The following is a 9,449-nucleotide window of genomic DNA, read 5'->3' as shown; positions in this document are numbered from 1 at the left end:
TTTTGATTAATTGTATATGTAATGGGATTTATTAGAATGGCTTACAGGCTGTGGCCCAGCTAATCTACCAATGGCTACCTATGAATGGAAGGTCCAAGAATCCAGTAGTTGTTCAGCCTACAAGGCTGGATGTCTCAGCTGGTGTTCAGTGTACACCAGAATCCCAAAGAAGTAGGCTCTAATGCCAGTGAAGAAATGGACTGAAAGTGAGGTTGAGGGAAAGCAGGCCGGGGGTGGGAGGAATTCCTTCTTTCATGTCCTTTATAAAGACTGCCAACAGAAGGTGTAGTCCAGATTAAGGTGGATTTTCCCAATCTGGATTAAAGGTTTACCTTCCCATCTCAAATTCCAGATTAGAAATGGATCTTCCCACTTCAAATAATTTAATTAAGAAAAAAAAAATCCCTCACAGGTTGTTGGGGGCCGACTTTTAGCAGAAAGCAGCTATAAGCTTTGCAGCCATCTTGAGCCATATACCCTGACATGAGACTTGGATTACAATAGCCTACAACAGCTGAGCACACTCCGATAATCTTGGTTTAGATACCTTGAGATTAAAGGTGCGTGAGATTAAAGGTGTGTAACTTAAGAGTTTGATTTAGAAGTGTAGAGATCAGATTTAGAGACAAGACCTAAGGGCATGATTAAAGGTGTGACCAAAAGGCATGGCTTAGAAGTGAGAGATATAAAAGGCAGAGGCAGACGGTAGAGAATCGGACACAGCAGAGAGAAGACAGAGAAGCAGGCACTTGGAAGAAGTAACTTGGAACTTGGAAGCACTAGGGACTAGGAATTTAGGACTTAAGACACTTAGAGGAAAAGAGACTGAAGAATAAACGGGATTGAAACACACTCTGTCTGGTCTCCATTCCTCGCGACCGCCCTCACTCTCGCTCTTGCTGAACCCCGACCCGCGGACCAGAGCGGCAGCTTGAGCCGGGATACAGTGGCCGCCAAACTCCGGGTAGCCCGGGCCTCAACATTTTGCTCGGGCTGCAACATTTTTTGGTGCCCGAACGTGGGACTAGTGCGGTTCCCAACAACAGGTGTGCCTACTTACTAGCTTTTAGTTCATTCCAGGTGTAGTCAAGTTGATACCCAAGAACAGCTATCATGGGTGGGTATATGTGAGTGCAGCTGTCCACGGAGGCCAGGAGAGGATATCAGATACCCCAGAGCAGCTAATTAACAGGGAAGGAGTTATGGGGCACTCAGTGTGGATGCTAGGAACACAGCTCAAGTCCTCTAGAAGAACAGCAAGGGCCGTTACCCTCTCAACCAACTCTCCAGCCCCAGGGTTTGTTTATTTCCGAAGGTTTTCTACTTGAGACAGACCAGTAGATCCATAGCCATCTGCACATGATATTCCGCCTTAGACGGGTTTGGATCAGTCATGCTGAGTGCCTTTGCCACTGAGCCTCTGGAGTAACCTGAACTCACTGGCTTTGACACACTCAAACCCTATATCCAACATATCTTCCTTGCTGTTTCTCCAAATAAAACATTTACATGTGTTCAAGAAAGAAAAAAGATCCCTCAGTAAGGAGAGAATATAGTTGCAATTTTTATATTGGGTAAAGAACTTGGATCCTCAAAATCACAGAGAATGATCACAGCTCAACAATTAAAAGGCAAGTCAATTCAAAAGAGACAAAACACTGTCCAGACATAAAGCAAATAGACAACAGCCAACAGGTCCACGTTTGAAAGGTACCCAATATCATTAGTCACTGGACATTGAAAACGCACGGCAAGGTACCATTCATAGCTAATAGGATTTCTGGTTATTTATAAAACCAACGTATATGATAATGAGCCTTAACTGAGTCAGAGATGTAGCTTAGATGGCAGAGGTCCTACCTACCTACTTAGAATGCAGAGGACGCTGCTTCGAGTTTCCACAGAGCGGCTGTGGGTGCTGTGCACTTGTTACACCTTGGGAGATGGAGGCAGGAAGATCAGAAGGTAAAAGTTGTCCTCTGCTCCATAGGGAGTTCAGGTCTCGTGGGATACAGGAGACTCTATATTTAAAGAAGAAGAAGGAGGAGGAAGAGAAAAAGGAGGAGGGAGGAGAGGAGGAAAAAGAAGAGGAGGAGGAGGAAAAAGCAGTAGTAGCAGCAGCAGATAGAGATTGGTCTTCCCAGGCGTTGCTGGTGGGCAGTGCAGAATGAAGCCGCCACAGCTGTAGTCAGTTCAAGACAGTCAGGCCCCACATTTGTCATATAGCTCAGTAATTCACCCCTGAGCACATACATGCCCAAGAGAGCTTCTGCTGGATCTCTACACTAAAACATGTAGAGTACCAGTCACAGTAGCCAAACACACCCACCAGCAGGTAAGTACACAAGCAGCAGGGTATAGTTATACAGTGGTGCATTATTCAGTCACATTAAAAAAATGAGGTAGAGATTCATCCTCCCCTGCCACTTCTACCTAGGAGTCCGGGTTACATCATTCTGCATGAAAGAAGCTCATTATACAAAATGTCACATGTTGTACAATTTCACTTATATGAAATGCACAGAATAGGGGATTGGAGAGAAGGCTCAGCTGCTAAAAGCTAGACTTATAACCAAAAAGAAATGTACAGGTTAGGGAAATATATACAGAAAGTAGATTACGGATGGCTGGATCCGAATGGTGGGATGGCTCCTTGTATCCATCATGCTCTTGAAGTAGATGGCGGTGATGGCTGTCATCTGTGAATAAATTAAATGACACTGTGGTATGTACTCCACGAGGGTGAATTTTGTGGTATATAAAATGTATGTCAAAAAATTAAAACATATGGTAGATAGGTTCAGGTGGGCAGAGACCTGATAATTCTGAGGGAAATAGAAATCACTGACAAGTTCCCAGAGAATCCATAACATTAAGAGAAAACTGACTTTGATCCTTGAGACACCCCAAGGTCTGGGTATCTTCATCATGACCGTGCTGCTCAGACTTTCAAACACTCACATCCAGTGGGCACAGGGCTTTCATGATGGGTGTCTCTGACTGTGGCATGTGACAATATAAAAATAGGAACATCAAAGATCAATTCTTGCCCCACCATAGCTCAGCCTGAGATTCTTTGCAGTTGGCCCTTTCTAACCTCTGACTTCAGAATAGCTCCAATAAATCCCCCAAATGGTCATCATATAATTAATTTAGGACAGGCACAGAAAACTTTATTAAAATATGGTAAGGAGCTGGAGAGATGCCTCAGAGGATCCAGATTCAATTAAAGCTACAGTGGATCCGATACCCCCTTCTGGCCTCTCTGGGCACCAGACATGTAAGTGGTACATGCAGGTAAAACACCCATATACATAAAATACATTATGGGGTTTGGGACTTAGCTCAGTGGTAGAGTGCTTGCCTAGCAAGCACGAGGCCCTGGGTTTGGTCCTCAGCTTTGAAAAAAAAAAAAAAGACAAAATTAAAATATGTATGATAACGATGCCCTTCTTGGTAATAAAACACAAACCACAAGCACAGCCTGAAGACTAGTCGTTTAAAGACCTGTAAGGAAAGATCCTCGTTGTATCGTCCCCTTCCCTGATTGGAAAGGTCCTTACCAGGTCCTCTTGAGCAATCTCCTTCAGTCAAACTACAAAGGCATTCTTTGTAGATTCAAATTTGCAGGATTAAAGCTGTCCCTCAGTCTCCATAGCCTCAAGCACATCCTGAAGAGGCTTTACCTCAGTGTAATGACATCTTAAACAAAGATATGGCCAGGCGGTGGTGGTGCACGCCTTTAATCCCAGCACTTGGGAGGCAGAGGCAGGAGGATTTCTGAGTTCGAGGCCAGCCTGGTCTACAAAGTGAGTTCCAGGACAGCCCGGGCTATACAGAGAAACCCTGTCTTGAAAAACCAAAAAAAAAAAAAAAACAAAAAACAAAAAAAAAAACAACAAAAAAAAACAAAAACAAAAACAAAAAACAAAGATACGTTCCTTTTATAAGGTTACTCTCTATTAGAAAGATTTAAAAACATTTTTTTTTGTCATTACTGGCACTTAACTCTGTTTATTGTAAATCGTTTCTGGCTTGGGCTCCACAGTCTCCTTGAGACAGAGATAAAGTGTAGTGAGCGACTGAACGTTCCAGCTCTTGAAAGTATGTAGTAAAATCCTGGAACTCACTTTGTAGACTAGGCTGGCCTTAAACTCAAATGGTTGTGAGCTATACCACGCAGTTGCTGCAGACAGAGCTCAGTTTTTTTTAACCATAGAGCCACCTCTCCAGGGCCAAAAATATGCGCCCAACGTGGGGCTCGAACCCACGACCCTGAGATTAAGAGTCTCATGCTCTACCGACTGAGCTAGCCGGGCACTCACAGATATAGGGATTCTTAACAAATACTTTAAACCGGAAAGGATGACTCATGTCTTTAGTCTCAGTTCTCTGGAAATAGAGGTAGATGGATCCCTGTGGGTTTAAGACCAGAAAGGGTTCCAGGACAGTCAGGGCTACAGGAAGAAACCCTGTCTCAAAAAATCAATCAAACAAACAAAGAAAAGAAAAACTTTAAGGGGAGGGGGTATGGGATAGGTAGTTTCCAGAGGGGAAACCGGGGAAGGGGTAACATTTGAAGTGTAAGTAAGAAAATATCCAATAAAAAAAAGAGAAAAACTTTTAAGTGCCAACATTATCTTAGGTAAACTAGTCCCTGGTTATATAGACCAGCCATAAATTTCTATACAATGTATCCCTGCCCTCAAGGACATGCTATATATAAATAATGCCCTGATCATTTAACTGTTATTTTTCCATTTCTGTAACCCATGTTTGCCCACAGAGGCCTTTCTGTGTACGTCACACGGTTGTGGTCTTTGCCTTCAAAACCTCAGACAAATTGAAGGTCGGGCTGCTCACCCTGTGTGACGCAGTCTCGACGGTACTTAAAAGGCTCCATATATAATTGGACGTATTCAAACCTCTCAGGTATCCTTCAGGTGCCACATAACAAAGGGACTGCTAGGTTGTGGACCACGGCTTCCTACTAGTGTTTTCAGTCTGACTTGATGGACAGCCTCTATCCCGGGTCATAACTGGAGACAACTCCAACAGGCTCGCTGAAGATCAGCAAGAGCGTTTCTGTTCAGATGTTAATGCTACAGCTGACCAGCCGGGCCTTGGGGGAGGGGGAATCTTTAGTTGAGCTAACTTCCAAGGGAAGAATGCAAAACAACAACAAAAAAAAAACCAAAACCACAAAGCAAAGCAAACAAGCAAACAAAAACAAACAAACCAGGCCACGCCGCAGCAGTCTGTCCCCTCAGGAGTTTAGGTTAACGCCTCCTCCCGCCTGCTCCACTTTTCCCCTTCCTCCACCCACTTTCCTCCTCCTATTTGCCTGGGCATTGTCAGCCAAGAGTGATGTGACATCACAATTCTCATTCCACGGTTCCAGTATTTTTAGTATATTCTAGTTGATAGAATAAAATTAAACACGATGACTTTCTTCAATTATTTTTATGACTGTGTGTGGCTGCCAAGTGAGCCATCACCTAGGTCAAGGGATGGAGAGAGCATTTGATCTCCTTCAGCCCGCACTGTGCAGGTAACGGGTTAGTCATCACCCACTCCACATACACAGCCACCGTTCTGATTTATCTTTCCATCTCCGACCACCCAGCGGTCAGGTTTAAGCATCGATAAGGTTTCTGGAGAAGCAATGGGGAGGAGAGTGAGCGTGTGGGCGGATTTAGGCCTCTTCCTCTTTGCTCTTGTCAGTCATCTCCTGGGTGGTTTTAAGGATGGCATGACTTTTCACACAGATGGTGCTCAATCAGTTTACTAACTACTTTTTCCAGCGGCTGTTTATGTAACGTCCCAGAAGAGCAGCAGTTAGGAGACCACCCGCCCTGCAAAGTAAACAACTCACAACCCTGGGGAACAATGGCCTGCTTCCCCCACCCACACACACCTCTCGCTTCTTCCTGCCCAAACCAGCGGGAACAGAATGTGTGGTGCTCAGAGAAGGTTCTTGTCGGTCCGTGTGTGCCACACAGATGGGATGTGGTCAAGGACCTATACCAAGTGTGTTTTTGACTACTGAATTGAACATTATTTTGGTTACTGGTGAGAACTACGAGTTTCAGCTGAAACTAGCATTTTCCTTCTAATGAGTTGAAACTCCCAGATCGTGGCAGGCAGAAGTAGAAAGAATTCTATTGGTCGTGCCTCGAAACTCCTAGAATGACAAATTAGGCCTAATTTTATCACAGCCTAGCATCTAGGAGGGTCTGTGTTTCCTTCCTCAATACTGGAAATTAAAAAAAAAAAAAAATCTCATGAGGAAACATTGGTTTACATTGCTATTTTTCTGTAGAAATTCATTGAGATGCCTAGCTTCTCTTACCTTTTCCTGATGCACTGTCAGCAGGCGTTTTTAAGGGTGCATTGGTGGTTCAATGGTAGAATTCTCGCCTCCCACGCGGGTGACCCGGGTTCGATTCCCGGCCAATGCAGTCTGTCTACACGTTTTCCTCTTGAAATTAGAATCTAAAACTAGGACCAGAACCTAGCCTGATTTTCTGTTTTTAAAACCTAGCCTGTTTTTCTGTTTTTAATGTGTTAACATTAAACTTTTCTAGCTGTGGCTCAAGCAGGAGTCCAGCCACAAATTTATGAATACTGAATATCACTACCACAGCTGCTCAACTATTTTCAAGTTCTTTCTATTTCCACTCAGTCTCCCTTAGCCTGAGGTTTTTATTCTCATGCCAGAAAGTGGTTTCACACCGATATTCTAGGCAGGAAAAAGAGGAAGACTTTTCACCTGTAGGGATACTGTCCTGATGTTTCTCAACATCCTTGAACCGCAAGTACGGAAGAGTCAAACGGAAGTCTCATGTTTAGAGTGACTCTCACCGGAACAATCCTTTCTGAGGACAATGTGTAAGGACAACAGCTAAATAAAATCCTAACCGTAGAGAAACGTTGTTTACGCCAGGACTAAATTCCATAAATTCAGATTAGGAGTTCTTCGGGGGATTGGGGAGTTATTTCGATAAACTCGGGTTCTACTGCAAACAATTACACAATTTCCTGCCGTAGCAGCAGCAGTACTATGGAAGGTATTTCATGTATGAAAGTAGGCAAAATATGCACACACAGAAGCTTCAGAAACATTCTACGAACAAGAACTCCGTTGGCAATGTGACATCCTCATTTTCAAGCGTTACAGATTAAAGGGAAAAATAAAACAAGTAGTAGGCGCTTATGAGTGATGGAAACATCTCAATTATCTTTTGTGGCTGTGTGGATTTCATTGTCATTTACATATATCTAACACATCTGGCGTCTTGCTAGATAAAATGGTCAAAATAAAGCGGACACCGAAGCACAGGCTAGCGAACACCTTATGTAAAGGCTGAACTTCAATTTTCTCAAATAAGACTTCATCGAAAAATTACGGGTCTTTATTTACAGCAACATTCAGGGGAGAGAGAGAACACAGTCCCCACTAACACAAGTTATGCAGTCGAGTTTCCCGCATTTGGGGAAATCGCAGGGTTCAGCACACACACACAGACACACACACACACACACACACACACCAGTGCAATGGGTGAGCCTCGCCCTGGGAAAACCACCTTCATGATCATTGTATTTCCCATTCCAGGTAAGTATGCCTTCTCGGAACCCACACCCGACTCACACCCACCAGGTATAAACAGACAGTCACTTCGCTGCCTGCTCTTGCTGGCTTTCTCAGACACACACAGAATCTTCTGCGTACATCTGCCACTTACGGCCCCACTCTCCTCCTGGCCCCACTCTCCCTCCCACGCTACTTGGGTTTCCGAAGTGACAAGCAGCCCAGGAAGCCCCTTGAGCTCCCTAATCTGCATAGAGGACACCTCCCACCCCTCCCACCCGCCCCCCTGCCTTTTGTCACCTTACTTCTGCCTCCCACTGTGGACCTACTATCATCCCATTTTCGCTACCTCATTGGCTCATTGGCACATGCTGAAATGCTGCTTTAAGGCTTGCAGCATCCCCCTCTTGTCCCCACAGCCTGTGCTCCGGCTGTTCATTCTTCCTCTTCCGGTGCGAAGGCCATTCTGTCCATGAATTCTGCTTCTTCCAAGTTTGTAGATACCCATAATCTATTGTTATTATTTTTGTCTAAACAGTCCTTTTGTTTTGTTTTTCTGAGACAGGGTTTCTCTGTGTAGCTTTGGCTGTCTGGGAACTTGCTCCGTAGACCAGGCTGGCTTCAAACTCACAGAGATCCCCTTGCCTCCCGAGTGCTGGGATTAAAAGCATGTTTCATCAGTCAATTTTTTCTCCCAAACAAAATTTCAATAATATCCTCACTTGTTTCTGATGTTCTTCATAACTTCGGTGGAAAGACGAAGGAACCATTGATATTTCAATGTAATATTCAAATTCACATTACAGCCATCTTCTTTTTTCATTACATTGGCAGCACAGCAAACTTTCCAAATCACTTCCTGACTGAAGTAATCAGGAGGTACAAGAGGAAGGCGTGGTGGTCAGCACCTAGACACACTCTTACACCTACAAACTGCCCAGGAAGCTTTCCAAGAAGCCCAGCAGATTCCTTGAGTTCTCATGAAAGCAGATGTGGAGAAGGCTGGCCTGAAGGAGCTCGGCTTGGTTCTGGCCAAGCAGCTCATCTAATAGGATAATAACAAGATAAACAACAGGCTGGGTGGGCTTTTTTTTTTTTTTCTTCAGAGGTCCCCACCTGCCTCTCATCCAGTCTTATCATTTAAAATGGCCCAACCAGCTAAATACCTCATGCACAGTCCAATTCAAGAAAGAGAAATGGACCTACATCTTGCTCCAAATCCTCTTAAAAAGCGTATAAGCCCAGACTCCCCAGGGGGACAGACATTGCTCCCTCTCTGAACACCCTGTCCTTTGTGTTATTCAAGGAACTCTGGCTTCGTGCAGTGTGTACTATACTTGGTGCAAATAAATCTTGTGCAAACTTCTAGTCCTGTAGTTCTTTACTTGACATAGAGATAGACTTGTGGAAGGGAGCTAGCAGCCAGTGAGAGCAAGCATCTACGACCCGCATACTCCCATTCTTGACCTGTCTATTTCATCTGGCTTTGCCATTCTTTGTTCCTCATGGTCCAGGTTGTTCCCAGCCTTACCGGCCATCTTACAGACTTCAGCTTTCTGGGGTCATGGGGTCATCTTTAATGATGCTCAGTGCTCTGTGGGGAGGAGGCACTAATACAGACATGTCAGCCATCACAGGCCGTTTAGTAGTGTGATTAATGAATGGTACCCATCCGCAAAATAACTGCAGTGTTATCTCATCTCACCCAAACGTGGTGACCTCATATTTCTGGACTTTCCTGCCTTCTTCCTTCCATATCTAGTTCTTTCAAGTATTAGGAACCCTTCTGCTTAGCATCCAATAAGAAGGTCCTGTCTGCAAAGTTAAAGATTTGTTCAGAATATCATAAACACCC

The 9,449-nt window shown here is 44.3% G+C and overlaps 2 non-coding genes and 1 pseudogene across 2 annotated transcripts; 1 reads left to right on the top strand and 2 right to left on the bottom strand.

The window, feature by feature from the left end:
- Positions 1-4,246: 4,246 nt before the first annotated feature.
- On the bottom strand, positions 4,247-4,319 carry Trnak-cuu (transfer RNA lysine (anticodon CUU)). Its single transcript has one exon. It is a non-coding gene; the product is annotated as a tRNA-Lys (tRNA).
- Positions 4,320-6,390: 2,071 nt separating this feature from the next.
- On the top strand, positions 6,391-6,461 carry Trnag-ccc (transfer RNA glycine (anticodon CCC)). The gene has a single exon. It is a non-coding gene; the product is annotated as a tRNA-Gly (tRNA).
- Positions 6,462-7,432: 971 nt separating this feature from the next.
- LOC117708032 (U1 spliceosomal RNA) lies at positions 7,433-7,626 on the bottom strand (annotated as a pseudogene).
- Positions 7,627-9,449: the final 1,823 nt, after the last annotated feature.

Source organism: Arvicanthis niloticus, chromosome 4 (assembly GCF_011762505.2).
Source record: "Arvicanthis niloticus isolate mArvNil1 chromosome 4, mArvNil1.pat.X, whole genome shotgun sequence".
NCBI lineage: Eukaryota > Metazoa > Chordata > Mammalia > Rodentia > Muridae > Arvicanthis > Arvicanthis niloticus.
Note: the sequence above shows the minus strand (reverse complement) of the source record. Positions and strands in the feature narration are given on the sequence as shown.